Consider the following 22,380-nt stretch of genomic DNA (forward strand, 5'->3'; position numbering starts at 1 on the left):
CAGGGACAGAGGGATTTCTATCAGCCAGCCTGGTCTGCAAAGCCAGTCCAGGAGAGCCAGGGCTCTATTAACACATACAAACCCTGTCTCAAAAAAAAAAAACCCAAATAAATAAATAGACAAATAAAAAGAATCAGTTTGAGGCCGGTCTCACTGTGCAGCCCTAGCTATTCTGGAACTCTGTATCAATTAGACTGGTTCCTAACTCAGAGAACTGCCTGCCTCTGCCTCCTGACAGGTGGGATTGAAAGTGTGGGACCATATTGCCTTATCACTTGTCTATCTTTCTAATTATTAAATAGGTGCAAAGAATAGATTCCTCACACTTGAAAACCATATGAATTCAATACATAAATACACACATACACACATATTTTTAAAGACAGGGGTTCTCAGCCTTGGCTGTGCTGGAACTCATTATGTATAGCAGGCTGGTCTCAAACTCGAGATCTGCATGCCTCTGCCTCCTAAATGCTGGGATCAAAGCTGTGTGCCACCACTGGGCGGCTGGATTGACTGTTTTTAAAGGCTTTCCAAAATTGGTGCCAAGTTTCTTTTCAGAAATATACTAGTACGTATTTTCATTAGTTTTCCCTCCAACTTATTTTTTTAATCTACTAATTTGAATTTCCTTTTAGTAATGTAGGAAAAATTTTATATCATAAACCATCATGTATCTATATTTATCAATCATCTATTATTTTTAGTTTAACTATTTGGTTGCATGAAAATATGTTTAGTACTCGATTATTAGTCATTTATTTATTTCATCTGTAAAAGATCAGAATTGCCAATTGCCAGCTTACTAATTTGTATGATATATGTGATCATAAACACCTTTTATGCATTTTTCTGCCAGCATATTTCTAATTTTATTATTTTCTTTGTTTATTGTTAATTAGTCTACTCATTTTTGAGACAGGCTCTTACAGCTTAAGGGCCAGTCTCCACTTCACCAGTTTTCTGTTTTAGTTCTCAGGGGCTGATATTACTGATGTTCATAATCATGCCTAGATTGTTTTAAAAATTGAACTTACTTTGCTGATACTGGTAGAGAGTTTAAATTCAATCTTCCCCATTTTCCATTTGATTTATTTTCCATTTGCAATGGCTAATCTTGGTTGTCAACCTGACTGCATCTGGGATCCTCTAAAGCTGCTGATGGGCACCACCTTGAGGGATTTCCTTTATCAGATTATTTGAAGCAGGGAAGCCCACCTTAAATCAGGGCAGCACCCTAAATTAGGTGGCAGCTCAGAATAAAAAGGATTTGGGAAAAAGGAAACATTGCTTTTTGTCTGTTTGTCCTCAGTCTCACTTGTCAACTCCATCTCTCTTTTCCTACAGAATTTCTTCACTGGTATTCAAACCTAAATGCTTTGGGATTCCAACAGAATGAAGATCAATGTCTATCCAGGATTCCGGTGCCACACTAGGGCTACTGAGATACTGAGTCTTGTAGATTGAACAACTGCCAGAATCTTGGCCTTTCCATCATGAATTAGTCATTAATGGACTATCCAGCTGCTAGACTGCATCTGGTAAGCCTAAGAAATCATGTGTGTGTGTGTGTGTGTGTGTATGTGTGTGTGTGTGTGTATGTATATATAATATGTAATATAATGTATGTATGTATATATAATATGTAATATATGTATATGTATGTGTATGTGTGTGTATATATAATATGTAATATATGTATATATAATGTGTAATATATGTATGTATGTATATATTTATTTATTTATGTATTTATTTCTGTCAGTTATGTTTCTTTTTTTTATCTTTATTAACTTGAGTATTTCTTATTTACATTTCAACTGTTATTCTCCTTCCTGGTTTCCGGGCCAACATCCCCCTAAATCCTCCCCCTCCCCTTCTATATGGGATTCCCCTCCCAATCCTCCCCCCATTACCCCCTCCCCCGAACAATCGCGTTCACTGGGGGTTCAGTATTGGCAGGACCAAGGGGTTCCCCTTACACTGGTACCCTTACTAGGCTATTCATTGCTACCAATGAGGTTGGAGCCCAGGGTCAGTCCATGTATAGTCTTTGGGTAGTGGCTTAGTCCCTAGAAGCTCTGGTTGGTTGGTATTGTTGTTCATATGGGGTCTCAAGCCCCTTCAAGCTCTTCCAGTCCTTTCTCTGATTCCTTCAACGGGGGTCCCGTTTTCAGTTCAGTGGATTGCTGCTGGCATTCACCTTTGTATTTGCTGTATTGTGGGTGCATCTCTCAGGAGAGATCTACATCCGGTTCCTGTCACTCTGCACTTCTTTGCTTCATCCATCTTATCTAGTTTGGTGGCTCTATATGTATGGGCCACATGTGGGGCAGGCTCTGAATGGGTGTTCCTTCTGCCTCTGTTCTAAACTTTGCCTCCCTATTCCCTGCCAAGGGTGTTCTTGTTCCCCATTTAAAGAAGGAGTAAAGCATTCGCATTTTAGTCATCCTTCTTGAGTTTCATGTGTTCTGTGCATCTAGGGTAATTCAAGCATTTGGGCTAATAGCCACTTATCAATGAGTGCATACCATGTGTGTTTTTCAGTGATTGGGTTACCTCACACAGGATGATATTTTCCAGTTCCATCCATTTGCCTATGAATTTCATAAAGTCTTTGGTTTTGATAGCTGAGTAATATTCCATTGTGTAGATGTACCACATTTTCTGTATCCATTCCTCTGTTGAAGGGCATCTGGGTTCTTTCTAGCTTCTGGCTATTATAAATAAGGCTGCTATGAACATGGAGGAGCACGTGTCTTTGTTATATGTTGGGGCATCTTTTGGGTATGAGCCCAAGAAAGGTATAGCTGGGACCTCAGGTAGTTTAATGTCCAATTTTCTGAGGAACCTCCAGACTGATTTCCAGAATGGTTGTAACAGTCTGCAATCCCACCAACAATGGAGGAGTGTTCCTCTTTCTCCACATCCTTGCCAGCATTTGCTGTCACCTGAGTTTTTGATCTTAGCCATTCTCACTGGTGTGAGGTGAAGTCTCAGGGTTGTTTTGATTTGCATTCCCCTTATGACTAAAGATGTTGAACATTTCTTTAGGTGTTTCTCAGCCATTCAGCATTCCTCAGTTGTGAATTCTTTGTTTAGCTCTGAACCCCATTTTTAATAGGGTTATTTGTCTCCCTGCGGTCTAACTTCTTGAGTTCTTTGTATATTTTGGATATAAGCCCTCTATCTGTTGTAGGATTGGTAAAGATCTTTTCCCAATCTGTTGGTTGCCGTTTTGTCCTAACCAGTGTCCTTTGCCTTACAGAAGCTTTGTAGTTTTATGAGATCCCATTTGTCAATTCTTGATCTTAGAGCATAAGCCATTGGTGTTTTGTTCAGGAAATTTTTCCAGTGCACATGTGTTCGAGATGCTTCCCCCCTTTTTCTTCTATTAGTTTGAGTGTATCTGATTTGATGGGTAGGTCCTTGATCCCCTTGGACTTAAGCTTTGTACAGGATGATAAGCATGGGTCGATCTGCATTCTTCTACATGCTGACCTCCAGTTGAACCAGCCCCATTTGCTGAAAATGCTATCTTTTTTCCATTGGATGATTTTGGCTCCTTTGTCAAAAATCAAGTGACCATAGGTGTGTGGGTTCATTTCTGGGTCTTCAATTCTATTCCACTGGTCTATCTGTCTGTCTCTGTACCAATACCATTAAATTTTTATCACTATTGCTCTGTAATACTGCTTGAGTTCAGGGATAGTGATTTCCCCCAAAAATCCTTTGATTGTTGAGGATAGTATTAGCTATCCTGGTTTTTTTGTTATTCCAGATGAATTTGCAAATTGTTCTGTCTAACTCTTTGAAGAATTGGATTGGTATTTTGATGGGAATGCATTGAATCTGTAGATCGCTATTGGTAAAATGGCCATTTTTACCATATTATTCCTTCCAATCCATGAGCATTGGAGATCTTTCCATCTTCTGAGATCTTCTTCAATTTCTTTCTTCAGAGGCTAGAAGTTCTTATTATCCAGATTGTTCACTTGCTTGGTTAAAATCACACTGAGGTATTTTATATTATTTGGGACTATTATGAAGGGTGTCGTTTCCCTAATTTCTTTCTCCGCTTGTTTCTCTTTTGTGTAGAGGAAGGATACTGATTTATTTGAATTAATTTTATACCCAGACACTTTGCTGAAGGTGTTTATCAGGTTTAGTAGTTCTCTGGTGGCACTTTTGCGATCACTTAAATATACTATGATATCATCTGTAAATAGTGATATTTTGACTTCTTCTTTTCCAATCTGTATCCCCTTGATCTCCTTTTGTTGTCTGATTGCTCTGGCTAGAACTTCAAGAACTATATTGAATAAGTAGGGAGAGAATGGGCAGCCTTGTCTAGTCCCTGATTTTAGTGGGATTGCTTCAAGTTTTTCTCCATTTAGTTTAATGTTAGTTATTGGTTTGCTGTATATAGCTTTTACTATGTTTAGGTATAGGCCTTGAATTCCTATTCTTTCGCGGACTTTTATCATGAAGCGGTGTTGAATTTTGTCAAATGCTTTCTCAGCATCTAATGAAATGATCATGTGGTTTCGTTCTTTCAGTTTGTTCATATAATGGATTACGTTGATTGTTTTCCGTATATTAAACCATCCCTGCATGCCTGGGATGAAGCCTACTTGATCATGGTGGATGATTGTTTTGATGTGCTCTTGGATTTGGTTTGCCAGGATTTTATTGAGTATTTTTGTTTCGATATTCATAAGGGAAATTGGTCTGAAGTTCTCTTTCTTTGTTGGGTCTTTGTGTGGTTTAGGTATAAGAGTAATTTTGGCTTCATAGAAGGAATTCGGTAGTGCTCCATCTGTTTCAATTTTGTGGAATAGTTTGGATAATATTGGTATGAGGTCTTCTATGAAGGTCTGATAGAATTCTGCACTAAACCCATCTGGACCTGGGCTCTTTTTGGTTGGGAGACCTTTAATGACTGCTTCTATTTCCTTAGGAGTTATGGGGTTGTTTAACTGGTTTATCTGTTCCTGATTTAACTTCGGTACCTGGTATCTGTCTAGGAAATTGTCCATTTCCTGTAGATTTTCAAGTTTTGTTGAATATAGGCTTTTGTAGTAGGATCTGATGATTTTTTTTAATTTTCTCTGATTCTGTAGTTATGTCTCCCTTTTCATTTCTGAATTTGTTAATTTGGACACACTCTCTGTGTCCTCTCATTATATCTATCTTGTGGATTTTCTCAAAGAACCAACTTTTGGTTCTGTTGATTCTTTCTATGGTCCTTTTTGTTTCTACTTGGTTGATTTCAGCTCCGAGTTTGATTATTTCCTGCCTTCTACTCCTCCTGGGTATATTTGCTTCTTTTTGTTCTAGAGCATTTAGGTGTACTGTCAAACTGCTGATATATGCTCTCTCCTGTTTCTTTCTGCAGGCACTCAGAGCTATGAGTTTTCCTCTTAGCACAGCTTTCATTCTGTCCCATAAGTTTGGGTATATTGTACCTTCATTTTTATTATATTCTTTTTTTTTATTAACTTGAGTATTTCTTATTTACATTTCGAGTGTTATTCCCTTTCCCGGTTTCTGGGCCAACATCCCCCAAACCCCTCCCCCTCCCCTTCTTTATGGGTGTTCCCCTCCCCATCCTCCCCCCATTGCTGCCCTCCCCCTAACAATTACGTTCACTGGGGGTTCAGTCTTAGCAGGACCCAGGGCTTCCCCTTCCACTGGTACTCTTACTAGGACATTCAATGCTACCTATGAGGTCAGAGTTCAGGGTCAGTCCATGTATAGTCTTTAGGTAGTGGCTTAGTCCCTGGAAGCTCTGGTTGCTTGGCATTGTTGTTCATATGGGGTCTCAAGCCCCTTTAAGCTCTTCCAGTTCTTTCTCCGATTCCTTCAACGGGGATCCCGCTCTCAGTTCAGTGGTCTGCTGTTGGCATTCGCCTCTGTATTTGCTGCATTCTGGCTGTGTCTCTGAGATCCACATCCGGCTCCCGTCTGCCTGCACTTCCCTGCTTCATCCATCCTGTCCAATTGGGTCATTATATTCTAAGAAGTCTTTAATTTCTTTCTTTATTTTTTCCTTGACCAGGTTATCATTGAGTTGTTGAACTTCCATGTATATGTGGGAATTCTTCCCTTATTTTTATTGAAGACCAGCTTTAGCCCGTGGTGGTCTGATAGGACGCATGGGATTATTTCTCTCTTTCTGTATCTGTTGAGGCCTGTTTTATGACCAATTATATGGACAGTTTTGGAAAAAGTACCATGAGGTGGTGAGAAGAAGGTATATCCTTTTGTTTTAGGATAGAATGTTCTATAAATATGTTAAGTTCATTTGGTTCATGATTTCTATTAGTCTGTCTACGTCTCTGTTTAATTTCTGTTTCCATGATCTGTCCATTGATGAGAGTGGGGTGTTGAAATCTTCTACTATTATTGTGTGAGGTGCAATGTGTGCTTTGAGCTTTAGTAAGGTTTCTTTTACGTATGTAGGTGCCCTTGTATTTGGAGCATAGATATTTAGGATTGAGAGTTCATCTTGGTGGATCTTTCCTTTGATGAATATGAAGTGTCCTTCCTTACCTTTTTTCATGACTTTTAGTTGAAAGTCGATTTTATTTGATATAAGAATGGCTATTCCAGCTTGCTCCTTCAGACCATTTCCTTGGAAAGTTGATTTCCAGCCTTTCACTCTGAGGTAGTGTCTGTCTTTGTCTCTGAGGTGTGTTTCCTGTAGGCAGCAGAATGCTGGGTCCTCATTGCGTATCCAGTTTCTTAATCTATGTCTTTTTTTTGGAGAGTTGAGACCATTGATGTTGAGAGATATTAAGGAATAGTGATTATTGCTTCCTGTTATATTCATATTTGGATATGAGATTATGTTTGTGTGCTTTTCTTCTCTGTTTTGTGGCCAAGACGATTAGTTTCTTGCTTTTTCTAGGGTGTAGCTTGCCTCCTTATATTGAACTTTACCATTTATTATCCTTTGTAGCGCTGTATTTGTAGAAAGATATTGTGTAAATTTGGTTTTGTCATAGAATATCTTGGTTTCTCCATCTATGTTAATTGAGAGTTTTACAGGATACAGTAACCTGGGCTGGCATTTGTGTTCTCTTAGAGTCTGTATGACATCTGTCCAGGATCTTCTGGCCTTCATAGTTTCTGGTGAGAATTCTGGTGTGATTCTGATAGGTCTGCCTTTATATGTTTCTTGACCTTTTTCCCTTACTGCTTTTAATATTCTTTCTTTGCTTTGTGCATTTGGTGTTTTGACTATTATGTGACGGGAGGACTTTCTTTTCTGGTCCAATCTATTTGGAGTTCTGTAGGCTTCTTGTATGTTTATGGGCATCTCTTTCTTTAGATTAGGGAAGTTTTCTTCTATGATTTTGTTGAAGATATTTACTGGTCCTTTGAGCTGGGAGTCTTCACTCTCTTCTATACCTATTATCCTTAGGTTTGATCTTCTCATTGAGTCCTGGATTTCCTGTATGTTTTGGACCAGTAGCTTTTTCCGCTTTACATTATCTTTGACCATTGTGTTGATGATTTCTATGGAATCTTCTGCTTTTGAGATTCTCTCTTCTATCTCTTGTGTTCTGTTTGTGATGCTTGTATCTACGGCTCCTTGTCTCTTCCTTTGGTTTTCTATATCCAGGGCTGTTTTCCTGTGTCCTTTCTTTATTGCTTCTATTTCCATTTTTAATTCCTTCAACTGTTTGATTGTGTTTTCCTGGAATTCTTTCAGGGATTTTTTGATTCCTCTCTATAGGCTTCTACTAGTTTACTTATGTTTTCCTGCGTTTCTCTAAGGGAGTTCTTCATGTCTTTCTTGAAGTCCTCCAGCATCATGATCAAATGTGATTTTAAATCTAGATCTTGCTTTTCTCGTGTATTTGGATTTTCAGTGTGTGCTTTGGTGGGAGAATTGGGCTCTGATGATGCCATGTAGTCTTGGTTTCTGTTGCTTGGTTTCCTGTGCTTGCCTCTCGCCATCAGGTTGTCTCTGGTGTTACCTTGTTTTGCTATTTCTGACAATGGCTAGACCTTCCTATAGGCCTGTGTGTCAGGAGTGTTGTAGACCTGTTTTCCTGTTTTCTTTCAGCCAGTTGTGGGAACAGAGTGTTCTGCTTTGGGCGTGTAGTCTTTCCTGTCTACTGGTCTTCAGCTGTTCCTGTGGGCCTGTGTCCTGAGTCCACCAGGCAGGTCCCTTAGAGGAGAAAAGTTGGTTTAACCTGTGGTCCCGTGGCTCAAGTTGCTTGTGGGGGGCTGCTTTTGAGCTCTCTGTGTGGGTGGCAACCAGGAGGGCCTGCGCAGCCTTTTCTGGGAGCCCCTGTGCACCGGGTTCCCAGATGGTGTTAGGTGTTTACCTCTGGGATCAGAAATGTGGGCAGAGTGTAGTCTCTTCTCCTGTTTCTTTAAAATACCCCAATGCACTATTGTTCCTGAACTTGGAAAGGAATAGTCATCCTGAGATTTCTTGCATAGTTAATATTTCTTTTCTATTACTTCGAGATAGAGTCTCCTGTATTGCAGGCCAGCCTAGAGCTCCCCGTCATCCAGCTTCTACCTCATGTAGTTCACCTGTATTACTATACTGGGTATTGGTGGTCTTGTACATTGAACTCAGGGCCTCATGAATGGTAGGTCAAAAGCCAACCAACTAAACTACATTGCCAGCATTCCACTATGTTTAAAGCAATAACTTGCAGGGCTAGGAAAATGAAGACCTAAGTTCAGATCCCCAGCACTCGTATAAAATTTAGCCCTAGAATAATGACTCGTGTGTGTGTGTGTGTGTGTGTGTGTGTGTGTGTGTGTGTGTATTCCAGGTGATTGCTGGTTTTATGATAGATCATATATCAAATAATGACATTGTAAACAATAATAATATTTATTACCATTATTATTATTATTATTATTATTATTATTATTATTATTATTATTAAGTGAAGAGTATTAGCTAAAGACTCTCAATGTTAGCTTTTGGATTCTACGTGCATAAATGGAAACATTTATTCTCACTACAAACACACATGAATATATCGAAAGATATGGAAATAGAAGATGGAGTGCTTGGGGAAAGGATATGAAAAGCCTTGTCTTAGTCAGTGTTCTGTTGTGAAGAGACACCATACCATCGCAACTTTTATAAAAGACAGCATTTAGTTGGGACTTGCCTACAGTTTCACAGTCCGTTATCCTCATGCCAGGGAGCATGGCAGCATGCGGGCAGCATAGTAGCTGAGAAGTCTACATCTCAGTCCAAAGGCAGCAGGAAGAGAGAAATAACTGAGAGTTCTACATTAAACAGGCATCAGGAATTGCAGAGCCTCTGGATCTGGCTTAGACTTTTGAAAACCTCGAAGCCCACCTCCAGTCACATGCTTTCTTCAACAAGGTCATATCTCCTTGTCCTTTCAAATGTCACCCCTAACTGTTTAAATATAGGAGCCTTTGTGACCTATTCTTTTTTTTTTTTGTTTCAAATTTCACTTTAATGATTACGAGAAGCACACACTTTACATGTACATCTCTTAATAAACAAATACCATCTCTTTATCCCTCTTTTCACTTGGTTTAATCGTGTATAAAAGAATTACAATGATGAACTGAAAACCACGTGGTTTGTCCTTTCTTTTTTAAAATTCTGAGTATTTACACTGTTTGTTTGTTTGTTTGTTTGTTTGTTTGTTTTGCTTTATGCCTTTTCGTGTTCTGCCGCTTGGCCAACAGAACTGTATACTCACACCTTTCACTGTTTATCAGCATACACTGCTCCTCTTGTCTGGTTAATGTTAATCTTTTGTCATTTTAAATTTTGTGTTATTACCACTCCAAATCCTTGGTGGGATGTTCTTGCCATGGCTATTTACTTTTTTTTTTTATTATTATTATCTTGAGTATTTCATATATACATTTCAAGTGTTATTCCCTTTCCCGGTTTCCGGACAGACATCACCCTCCCCCCTCCCCTTCCTTGTGGGTGTTCCCCTCCCAAACCTCCCCCCATTGCCACCCTCCCGGCATAGTCTAGTTCACTGGGGGTTCAGTCTTAGCAGGACCCAGGGCTTCCCCTTCCACTGGTGCTCTTACTAGGATATTCATTGCTACCTATGGGGACAGAGTCCAGGGTCAGTCCATGTATAGTCTTTACGTAGTGGCTTAGTCCCTGGACGCTCTGGTTGCTTGACATTGTTGTACTTTTGGGGTCTCGAGCACCTTCAAGCTCTTCCAGTTCTTTCTCTGATTCCTTCAACGGGGGACCTATTCTCAGTTCAGTGGTTTGCTGCTGGCATTCGCCTCTGTATTTGCTGTATTCTGGCTGTGTCTCTCAGGAGCGATCTACATCCGGCTCCTGTTGGTCTGCACTTCTTTGCTTCATCCATCTTGTCTAATTGGGTGGCTGTATATGTATGGGCCACCTGTGGGGCAGGCTCTGAATGGGTGTTCCTTCAGTCTCTGTTTTAATCTTTGCCTTCCCTGCCAAGGGTATTCTTTTTCCTCATTTAAAGAAGGAGTGAAGCATTCACATTTTGATCATCCGTCTTGAGTTTCCTTTATTCTAGGGATCTAGGGTACTTCAAGCATTTGGGCTAATAGCCACTTATCAATGAGTGCATACCATGTATGTCTTTCTGTGAGTGGGTTAGCTCACTCAGGATGATATTTTCCAGTTCCAACCATTTGCCTACGAATTTCATAAACTCGTTGTTTTTGATAGCTGAGTAATATTCCATTGTGTAGATGTACCACATTTTCTGTATCCATTCCTCTGTTGAAGGGCATCTGGGTTCTTTCCAGTTTCTGGCTATTATAAATAAGGCTGCGATGAACATAGTGGAGCACGTGTCTCTTTTATATGTTGAGGCATCTTTTGGGTATATGCCCAAGAGAGGTATGGCTGGATCCTCAGGCAGTTCAATGTCCAATTTTCTGAGGAACCTCCAGACTGATTTCCAGAATGGTTTTACCAGTCTGCAATCCCACCAACAATGGAGGAGTGTTCCTCTTTCTCCACATCCTCGCCAGCATCTGCTGTCACCTGAGTTTTTGATCTTAGCCATTCTCACTGGTATGAGGTGAAATCTCAGGGTTGTTTTGATTTGCATTTCCCTTATGACTAAAGATGTTGAACATTTCTTTAGGTGTTTCTCAGCCATTCGGCATTCCTCAGCTGTGAATTCTTTGTTCAGCTCTGAACCCCATTTTTTAATAGGGTTATTTGTTTCCCTGCGGTCTAACTTCTTGAGTTCTTTGTATATTTTGGATATAAGGCCTCTATCTGTTATAGGATTGGTAAAGATCTTTTCCCAATCTGTTGGTTGTCGTTTTGTCCTAACCACAGTGTCCTTTGCCTTACAGAAGCTTTGCAGTTTTATGAGATCCCATTTGTCGATTCTTGATCTTAGAGCATAAGCCATTGGTGTTTTGTTCAGGAAATTTTTTCCAGTGCCCATGTGTTCCAGATGCTTCCCTAGTTTTTCTTCTATTAGTTTGAGTGTGTCTGGTTTGATGTGGAGGTCCTTGATCCACTTGGACTTAAGCTTTGTACAGGGTGATAAGCATGGATCGATCTGCATTCTTCTACATGTTGCCCTCCAGTTGAACCAGCACCATTTGCTGAAAATGCTATCTTTTTTCCATTGGATGGTTTTGGCTCCTTTGTCAAAAATCAAGTGACCATAGGTGTGTGGGTTCATTTCTGGGTCTTCAATTCTATTCCATTGGTCTATCTGTCTGTCTCTGTACCAATACCATGCAGTTTTTATCACTATTGCTCTGTAATACTGCTTGAGTTCAGGGATAGTGATTCCCCCTGAAGTCCTCTTATTGTTGAGGATAGCTTTAGCTATCCTGGGTTTTTTGTTATTCCAGATGAATTTGCAAATTGTTCTGTCTAACTCTTTGAAGAATTGGATTGGTATTTTGATGGGGATTGCATTGAATCTGTAGATTGCTTTTGGTAAAATGGCCATTTTTACTATATTAATCCTGCCAATCCATGAGCATGGGAGATCTTTCCATCTTCTGAGGTCTTCTTCAATTTCTTTCCTCAGTGTCTTGAAGTTCTTATTGTACAGATCTTTTACTTGCTTGGTTAAAGTCACACCGAGGTACTTTATATTATTTGGGTCTATTATGAAGGGTGTCGTTTCCCTAATTTCTTTCTCGGCTTGTTTCTCTTTTGTATAGAGGAAGGCAACTGATTTATTTGAGTTAATTTTATACCCAGCCACTTTGCTGAAGTTGTTTATCAGCTTTAGTAGTTCTCTGGTGGAACTTTTGGGATCACTTAAATATACTATCATGTCGTCTGCAAATAGTGATATTTTGACCTCTTCTTTTCCGATCTGTATCCCCTTGATCTCCTTTTGTTGTCTGATTGCTCTGGCTAGAACTTCAAGAACTATATTGAATAAGTAGGGAGAGAGTGGGCAGCCTTGTCTAGTCCCTGATTTTAGTGGGATTGCTTCAAGTTTCTCTCCATTTAGTTTAATGTTAGCAACTGGTTTGCTGTATATGGCTTTTACTATGTTTAAGTATGGGCCTTGAATACCTATTCTTTCCAGGACTTTTATCATGAAGGGGTGTTGAATTTTGTCAAATGCTTTCTCAGCATCTAATGAAATGATCATGTGGTTCTGTTCTTTCAGTTTGTTTATATGATGGATCACGTTGATGGTTTTCCTTATATTAAACCATCCCTGCATGCCTGGGATGAAGCCTACTTGATCATGGTGGATGATTGTTTTGATGTGCTCTTGAATTCGGTTTGCCAGAATTTTATTGAGTATTTTTGCGTCGATATTCATAAGGGAAATTGGTCTGAAGTTCTCTTTCTTTGTTGTGTCTTTGTGTGGTTTAGGTATAAGAGTAATTGTGGCTTCATAGAAGGAATTCGGTAGGGCTCCATCTGTTTCAATTTTGTGGAATAGTTTGGATAATATTGGTATAAGTTCTTCTATGAAGGTTTGATAGAATTCTGCACTAAACCCGTCTGGACCTGGGCTCTTTTTGGTTGGGAGACCTTTAATGACTGCTTCTATTTCCTTAGGAGTTATGGGGTTGTTTAACTGGTTTATCTGTTCCTGATTTAACTTCGATACCTGGTATCTGTCTAGGAAATTGTCCATTTCCTGAAGATTTTCAAGTTTTGTTGAATATAGGTTTTTATAATAAGATCTGATGATTTTTTGAATTTCCTCTGAATCTGTAGTTATGTCTCCCTTTTCATTTCTGATTTTGTTAATTTGGACGCACTCTCTGTGTCCTCTCGTTAGTCTGGCTAAGGGTTTATCTATCTTGTTGATTTTCTCAAAGAACCAACTTTTGGTTCTGTTGATTCTTTCTATGGTCCTTTTTGTTTCTACTTGGTTGATTTCAGCTCTGAGTTTGATTATTTCCTGCCTTCTACTCCTCCTGGGTGTATTTGTTTCTTTTTGTTCTAGAGCTTTTAGGTGTGCTGTCAAGCTGCTGACATATGCTCTTTCCTGTTTCTTTCTGCAGGCACTCAGCGCTATGAGTTTTCCTCTTAGCACAGCTTTCATTGTGTCCCATAAGTTTGGGTATGTTGTACCTTCATTTTCATTAAATTCTAAAAAGTTTTTAATTTCTTTCTTTATTTCTTCCTTGACCAGGTTATCATTGAGTAGAGCATTGTTCAATTTCCACGTATATGTGGGCATTCTTCCCTTATTGTTATTGAAGACCAGTTTTAGGCCGTGGTGGTCCGATAGCACGCATGGGATTATTTCTATCTTTCTGTACCTGTTGAGGCCCGTTTTTTGACCAATTATATGGTCAATTTTGGAGAAAGTACCATGAGGAGCTGAGAAGAAGGTATATCCTTTTGCTTTAGGATAGAATGTTCTATAAATATCCGTTAAGTCCATTTGGCTCATGACTTCTCTTAGTCTGTCTACATCTCTGTTTAATTTCTGTTTCCATGATCTGTCCATTGATGAGAGTGGGGTGTTGAAATCTCCCACTATTATTGTGTGAGGTGCAATGTGTGTTTTGAGCTTTAGTAAGGTTTCTTTTACATATGTAGGTGCCCTTTTATTTGGGGCATAGATATTTAGGATTGAGAGTTCATCTTGGTGGATTTTTCCTTTGATGAATATGAAGTGTCCTTCCTTATCTTTTTTGATGACTTTTAGTTGAAAATTGATTTTATTTGATATTAGAATGGCTACTCCAGCTTGCTTCTTCTGACCATTTGCTTGGAAAATTGTTTTCCAGCCTTTCACTCTGAGGTAGTGTCTGTCTTTGTCTCTGAGGTGTGTTTCCTGTAGGCAGCAGAATGCAGGGTCCTCGTTGCGTATCCAGTTTGTTAATCTATGTCTTTTTATTGGGGAGTTGAGGCCATTGATATTGAGAGATATTAAGGAATAGTGATTATTGCTTCCCGTTATATTCATATTTGGAAGTGAGGTTATGTTTGTGTGCTTTCATTCTCTTTGTTTTGTTGCCAAGATGATTAGTTTCTTGCTTCTAGGGTATAGCTTGCCTCCTTATGTTGGGCTTTACCCTTTATTATCCTTTGTAGTGCTGGACTTGTAGAAAGATATTGTGTAAATTTGGTTTTGTCATGGAATATCTTGGTTTCTCCATCTATGTTAATTGAGAGTTTTGCAGGATACAGTAACCTGGGCTGGCATTTGTGTTCTCTTAGGGTCTGTATGACATCTGTCCAGGATCTTCTGGCCTTCATAGTTTCTGGCGAAAAGTCTGGTGTGATTCTGATAGGTCTGCCTTTATATGTTACTTGACCTTTTTCCCTTACTGCTTTTAATATTCTTTCTTTATTTTGTGCGTTTGGTGTTTTGACAATTATGTGACGGGAGGTGTTTCTTTTCTGGTCCAATCTATTTGGAGTTCTGTAGGCTTCTTGTATGCCTATGGGTATCTCTTTTTTTAGGTTAGGGAAGTTTTCTTCTATGATTTTGTTGAAGATATTTACTGGTCCTTTGAGCTGGGAGTCTTCACTCTCTTCTATACCTATTATCCTTAGGTTTGATCTTCTCATTGAGTCCTGGATTTCCTGTATGTTTTGGACCAGTAGCTTTTTCTGCTTTACATTATCTTTGACAGTTGAGTCAATGATTTCTATGGAATCTTCTGCTCCTGAGATTCTCTCTTCCATCTCTTGAATTCTGTTGGTGAAGCTTGTATCTACAGCTCCTTGTCTTTTCTTTTGATTTTCTATGTCCAGGGTTGTTTCCATGTGTTCTTTCTTGATTGCTTCTATTTCCATTTTTAATTCCTTCAACTGTTTGATTGTGTTTTCCTGGAATTCTTTCAGGGATTTTTGCGATTCCTCTCTGTAGGCTTCTACTTGTTCTCTAAGGGAGTTCTTTATGTCTTTCTTGAAGTCCTCCAGCATCATGATCAAATATGATTTTGAAACTAGGTCTTGCTTTTCTGGTGTGTTTGGATATTCCGTGTTTGCTTTGGTGGGAGAACTGGGCTCCGATGATGCCATGTAGTCTTGGTTTCTGTTGCTTGTGTTCCTGCGCTTGCCTCTCGCCATCAGATTATCTCTAGTGTTACTTTGTTCTGCTATTTCTGACAGTGGCTAGACTGTCCTATAACCTGTGTGTCAGGAGTGCTGTAGACCTGTTTTCCTGTTTTCTTTCAGCCAGTTATGGGGACAGAGTGTTCTGCTTTCGGGCGTGTAGTTTTTCCTCTCTACAGGTCTTCAGCTGTTCCTGTGGGCCTGTGTCTTGAGTTCACCAGGCAGGTTTCTTGCAGGGGAAAAGTTGGTCCTACCTGTGGTTCCAAGGCTCAAGTTTGCTCGTGGGGTACTGCCTAAGTCCTCTCCGCTGTGGCAGCAACCGGGAAAATCTGTGCCGCTCCTTCCGGGAGCCTCCGTGCACCAGGGTTTCAGATGAGGTTTGGTGTTTTCCTCTGGCGCCTGGATGTGCACAGAGTGCAGTCTCTTCTGGTTTCCCAGGCGTGTCCGCCTGTCTGAAGGTTCAGCTCTCCCTCCCACGGGATTTCGGTGCAGAGAACTGTTTATCCGGTCTGTTTCCTTCAGGTTCCGGCAGTGTCTCAGACGCAGGGGTCCTGCTGCTCCCGGGCCCTCCCCTATGGGAACCCAGAGGCCTTATACAGTTGCCTCTTGGGCCAGGGATGTGGGCAGGGGTGGGCAGTGTTGGTGGTCTCCTCCGCTCTGCAGCCTCAGGAGTGCCCACTTGATCAGGCGGTGAGGTCTCTCTCCCACGGGGTTTGGGAGCAGAGAGCTCCTTTGTGACCTATTCTTATGTAAACCACCACAAGCCATAATAGAAAAGTGACAAGAGTGGGTAACAGGGTTTGGATAGGATCCTATGACAATAAAAGCATCTATGAAAGTGTCATAATTGGGGCTGAAAGATTACTTGGAAGTACACAATCATGAGAAGCAGATCTCAGCAGCCATGTATCAAAAGCCTATAGGTTCTAGTCTGATAGATCTAATACCCACTTCTGCCCTCTGCCTGTATGCACACGCTTACTAGCTGACCCCAACCTGCATGTACTCTCATACAGACAGGGGCACATAAAACGTAAAATACATTTATTTATTTTGTGAGTGTGTGGTTGCATGTAGGTGGTAACACTGTGCATATGCAGGTCAGAGGACAACTTTTCTGAGTCAGCCCTCCCTTTTTCTCAGGTGAGTTCTGGGAATCAAACACATTGTCAGGCTTGGCAGCAAGTGCCTTTACCAACTGAGCTATATCTCATCAGCCCTAAAATCTGATTTTGAAAGGTATTTTTATTTATTTATTCATTCATTCATTCATTCACTCTGTCTCTTTGTTTCTGTTTCCCCCTCCCTCCCTCCCTCCCTCCCTCCCCTCTCACTCTCTGTTTGTGACCACGTCAGTGACCATGTACCTCATGTGCCTATGTGGAGGTCAGAAGACAACTTGGAGTAGGTTTGCTCCTCTTTCCTTAGGTTCTGGGGATCAAATTAAGGTCATCGGGCTTGGCTAAAAGTATCTTTATCTACTGACCAGTCTCACAACCCCAAATTAAATTAAAAAGGAAAAGTAAAGGAACTGGAGTCAAAGATGCTAACTGCTAAGTGTGATCCCTAGAAGCCATGTAAAAGGTTGAACGAAGAGAACTTACTCCACAAACTTCCTCTGAAATCCACACGCATGCCATAGCATGTACCTACAGGCTCAAATCATACACACACAATAATATTAAACTAATTAATTACAAAGGTTTTTTTTTTTACAAAAATGTCATAATGAAAACCATTTTTGTATGTAATTAAGATATGCTTTATAAACAAAAAAACAAAACAATAATTTAATATTTTTGTGTATGACTACTTACTTTCCAGTTTAATTTGTGTATGATTGCTTGAAAAATAGCTAACCACTTTTCTCTGGCAATATTTATTAAATGTTTGCTTTTGCCCAGTTTCTACATTATGCAGTTGGTGTCATTCAATAATGTGTTATACTAAGATCTATTTCTTTTTGTGTATTCTTTTCTATTGATCTGTGTCCTAGCTTTCTTTCTGGTTGCTATGATAAAATGCCTTGTCAAATGCAACAAAGAGTAGAAAGGGTTTTTGTAGCTCACAACTCCAGGTTATGCTTTGTCATTAGAGTCCCCTTAAGGTATCTGGAATGTGAAGCAGCTAGTCATATCCACAGTTATGCATAACTGTGCTCAACTCACTTTCTCATTCTTTTATTCTATCTGTCTGTCTGTCTGTCTGTCTATAGTCCAGATCTCAACCCTAGGGAATAGAGCTGCCTACTCTGCCTACGTTTAAATGGAGTCTTCTCACATCAATTAACATAATGAAGACAGAGCTCTACAGACATGCTCCGAGGCCAGCATAACCTAGGCAATTCCTCATTGAGTCTTCCTGCTTTCTTAGGTGATTCTAGATTGTGTGAAATTGACAATTAAAACCAAGCAACACAGGCTGGAGAGTTTGCTCAGCTGTTCAGAGCATTGACTGCTCTTCCAGAGATCCTGAGTTCAATTCCCAGCAACCACATCGTGGTTCACGGCCATCTGTAATAGGACCTGGTGCCCTCTTCTGGTGTGTCTGAAGAGAGTGACAGTATACTCACATACATAAAATAAATAAATAATTCTAAAAAATGAAGTTATAAAAGCAACAACATCTGTTCCCAATCCCATGTTGATGTCATTGTTTAGATTATATCACATTTTATCATCTGAGAAACTCAATTTCACACTCACACACCAGTGTTTCTGCTTTTCATCGGCTGTCATCTTATTATGACTTATAGAAGTCTTCTAAAGGCTTGGTTCTCCAGCATTTAGTTATTAGGACATGATTAGGTCAAAAGGGCACTGATTTCACCATTCGTGTGAATTCATAGGTAAAATGCTAGTAGGTGATGAGACCTCATTGGAGGAAGTAGGTCACTGGGGTATAACTTTCAAAGGCATCTTTGTACTGGACCCTTTTGGCTCCTGTTTTTTTCCTTTTTAAAAATATTTATTTATTATATGTAAGCACACTGTAGCTATCTTCAAACATCAGAAGAGGGCATCAGATCCCGTTACAGATGGTTGTGAGCCACCATGTGGTAATGAACTCAGGACCTCTGAAAGAGCAGTCAGTGCTCTTAGCCGCTGAGCTATCTCTCCAACCCTGGCTCCTGTTTCAAGACTGGGTAACATGTGCAGCTAAATTCATATTACCCTTCTACTGGAATGTTTCCACCTTGTCAAAGAGCTAAAGGCAGTGGAGTCCGCTGATTGTGGACTTACACCTATTTAAACTTTGAAACAAATACAAGTGTTGAGCTGTTTAACTCGGACACTTCATCATGGCAACTTCTTTTTATTAAAGAAAGTTCAGAAACATTTTTCTTCTTTCCCTTCCCCCTTCTCTCTTTTGATTTTTTTTTTTGAGACAGGATTTTACTTTGTAGCCTGGCTAGCCTAGAATTCAGTATATGGCCCAGGTTTGCCTTGAGCCCAAAGAGATTCACCTGTTACAGCCTCCCGAGTGCTGATATTATAATCAAGTACCACTGTGCCCAATTTATGAAGTACTGCGAATCAAACTTAGATCCTTGTGTGTGTTTGACAAGCACTCTAGAAATTGAACTACATACCCAGCCCCACAGGGAGAGTTCTTAATTTTCTTTGTCAAAATTCTATACATCTATTGTTGATTATAATTTATTTCATAATTTCATTGTCTTTATAGAGTACAGATCAAAAGTACTGACTAGTTGCTAGGGCCTAAGCTACATATCCACATGGATTATTGATGGTAGTCACAAGAGCCCTGTGTCATACACATTTATTATTCCTACTTTAGAAATAGGGAAATCAAAACTCTAATCAACTAGATATTTGATCAGTGTCACAAAACTAGCAAATATTATCATCCCATTTTCTACGTGGTCCACTATTTCACTTTCTCTTTCTGTCCATCTCTGTCTTAATCTCGCTTATCCACACACTCTGTTTGAGCCCAGGCTTAGACTTGTTTAAACTCACTATATAGCTGGTGCGAAGGCTAAACATCTGATACCCTTCCCTCTCCCTCCCAAGTGCTGAAATTAAAGGTATCTACTACTATGGCTCTCTTTCTTATTGAAAAGAGATGTTTTCCCTTCCCTACACTTTTTACTTGTTTAATTCGATGCTATTTGTTATTTTATTGGTTTAATTAGATTTTCAAAATGCTATATACATGATAAACTTTAACTAGTTACTTACCTTCTTTGCCTCTCAACTCAACTGAGCCAAAAAAAAGTTACATTTTTCTGAAAGGGCTGGAAGACAGTTCTAGAATAATGAAGTGATTTGATTGTTACAGAAAAATGACAGCAAAGGGACAGGCACCACATACTTAGGGTTGGAAAAATATCTGTTGGTTAATGAAAGGTTTTCAATTAGATGGTTGCAAGCCTCTATGTAGATGCTGGGAATGAAACTGGGTCCTCTTAAAGAGCAAACAGTGTTCTGAACTACTGGCTAAAATAGGTAAGAACTTGAGGCAGGGTCTCATGCAGCGCACGTCAGCTTCAAACTAATCATACATCCACAAATGACCTTACACTCCTAGCACCCTTGGACTCCACCTCCCAAGTATTAGGATTAATGGTCATGTGCCATCATACTCATTTTAAAACAATGAAAAATTTAAAGTTAAGAAACATCACAATTGTTATATACATTCTTACTAAGCATAGTTTGACATTTCTAACCAGTGAAGTAATGTAGTAATTAGATATTAGGGTGGAATGGAGGTTAAATCACTATAAATTTATACAATATCCATATCTGACCTCTATCGGTTCTAAACACTAAGGACATAAATATATACATGTAGGCCAAATACACATACTAAACAAAAATGAATAAATATTTTTAAAAGATTCATCTTTGTTGTGATTTAAAATGCATGTATTCCTAATAGTTAAGAACATTTTAAAATCAGAAGTGGCTTTTGTGCTGGGCAAGTTTGCTCAGTGGGTTAAGAGCACTTACTACCAAGCCCAGAGACCCAAGTGTGATCCCTGGGACCCATATGGTAGAAGGAGAGGACTGACACCTATAAGATGTGTGCTGGCCATGGCATAGACATGTGTGTATGTGACACATTCACATAATAAAAAATGAATGTTTAAAAATTATCATGCTACAGAAAGAGAAAGAAGTGAGTAGCTTTTTTAAAGAAATCAAATATTTAGTTGGACATGGTGACAGGTGCGTGTTAGAGTTAAGACAACCAAAGTTCAGAGTCATCATTAGCTACATGATGAGTATGAAGCCTTTGCGTTTCATGAGTATTATCTATCAAAATAACCTGTTGGAAATAATTTTGTGTTTCTGTGTGTTTTTGCTGCTGAGTATCAAACCTGCAGCCTCATGCATGCTATGTGTGTGTGTGTGCACAACTCAGTTACATACTAAGCCTTGGTGCCATTTGACATTTTAAAAGTTTCATCTGCTTGTTCTATTCTCTTACCAACTCTGTAGTGTGTGTTTTGTTTTTGTTTTGTGAGACAATGTCTTACTGTAGCTTGAGTCAGCCTCAACCCACTCACAGCCACCCTGCCTCTTCCTTTGTAGTTCTGGAACTATAGGTGTATACCACCAAGCCCACATATATATACTTAAGCCACATTAAAATTATTCTAGAGCACACTGTATGAATATTATAAACATTGTTTCCAATTGACACATATATTTTTGAAACAAGGTCTCATATAACTCAAATTGTTTTCTAACTTACTCTGTAGCTGAAACGGCCTTTGAACTTCATCTTCTTGCTTCCAGATACGCAGTGATGAGATTATAAATGTGTACCACCATGACCAGGTAATATATTACTTAGTACAAAGCAATATTTTGTTTTGAGTCAATTCCATTTTGTGCCAAACTTTTTCTACATCACTTTAAGATACTATTGAATAAGAATATTTTTAAGGCAGGGTCACATATATGCCAGTTTGGACCAGAGCTATTAGGCAAAGATTAATTTTGACTTCTGGTGCTCCTGTCCCCATTTGCTGAGTGCTAGGAATTTTTCCCCTTTTCTTGGGTACAAATTATATAGTATTGTTTAAAAACTTAATAGTCTCCTTCCAGTTTGAATCTGCACCCAGAGCAGAGCTTTGGAGCTGGCTCTGCACCCACTCATACAACACAGAGAGAGCCTGACTCCTAGGAACTCTGAAACACCCATGATCAGAGGAGAGGCCGCAACATCTACCCCAACACCCAGAGTAACTGGGTCCCCCAGGATCCAAGGACACAGGAACCCTTGCTCGTCCTTTCTGGTCTGAACCTGGACCTGGAGCAGATGTGGGATGCTGGATCTTCATCCAATCTTACAACACCCAAAGGGAGCCTGACTTCCAGGTGCTCTGAAACTCCCACAGTCAGAGGATCACAGGATCACAGAGGAAGCTCGACTTCTAGGAGATGAGACACAAACAGGAGCACTAGAACTCTGACATACTCAAGCTCACAGTTGAGGTCACAATAACTTTCCCAACACCCAGTGTTACTAGGACCCTGACAAGAACCAGGGAAACACAAACCCGGGCCCAGCCAGAGACACTGGTTCCTTCCAGCTTGCACCTGTGCCTGGAGCAAACCCAGGGCTCTGGCTCCCCATCAACTCCTGTAACACCCTGAGAAAGCTTGACTCCCAGGAACTCTGACACAACAGAATTTCAGGAGCTTGGTCACACCAGGATTTCATGATCCCAGAGGCAACTTGACTCCCAGGAGCTCTTAAACACCCAGGATCACAGGATCCTAGAATCACAGGATCCCAGAGACAGCTGGACTCTAAAAGGTTCTGACACAACCACGATCACAGGAGGGATAGGCTCCAGTAAGAGACAGCAAGGGCAGATAACACTAGAGATAACCAGATGGCAAGAG

General features: G+C 39.9%; 1 long non-coding RNA gene across 31 annotated transcripts in view; it reads left to right on the top strand.

The window, feature by feature from the left end:
* The window catches only part of LOC134484057 (uncharacterized), a 166,402-nt gene that overhangs the window by 14,085 nt on the left and 129,937 nt on the right, over nt 1-22,380 (top strand). For 7 of the 31 annotated variants that reach the window (XR_015646604.1, XR_015646603.1, XR_015646596.1 and 4 more), the window contains exon 2: nt 1,348-1,541. This is a non-coding gene — a long non-coding RNA (uncharacterized LOC134484057). Of the gene's footprint in view, nt 1-140; nt 1,542-16,636; nt 16,733-21,226; nt 21,307-22,380 lie in introns of those variants that run through there. The other 24 variants (XR_015646612.1, XR_015646626.1, XR_015646619.1 and 21 more) reach the window with 15 other exon arrangements.

The sequence above is a fragment of the Rattus norvegicus genome, chromosome X, assembly GCF_021556685.1.
Source record: "Rattus norvegicus strain SHRSP/BbbUtx chromosome X, alternate assembly SHRSP_T2T, whole genome shotgun sequence".
NCBI classification, from domain to species: domain Eukaryota; kingdom Metazoa; phylum Chordata; class Mammalia; order Rodentia; family Muridae; genus Rattus; species Rattus norvegicus.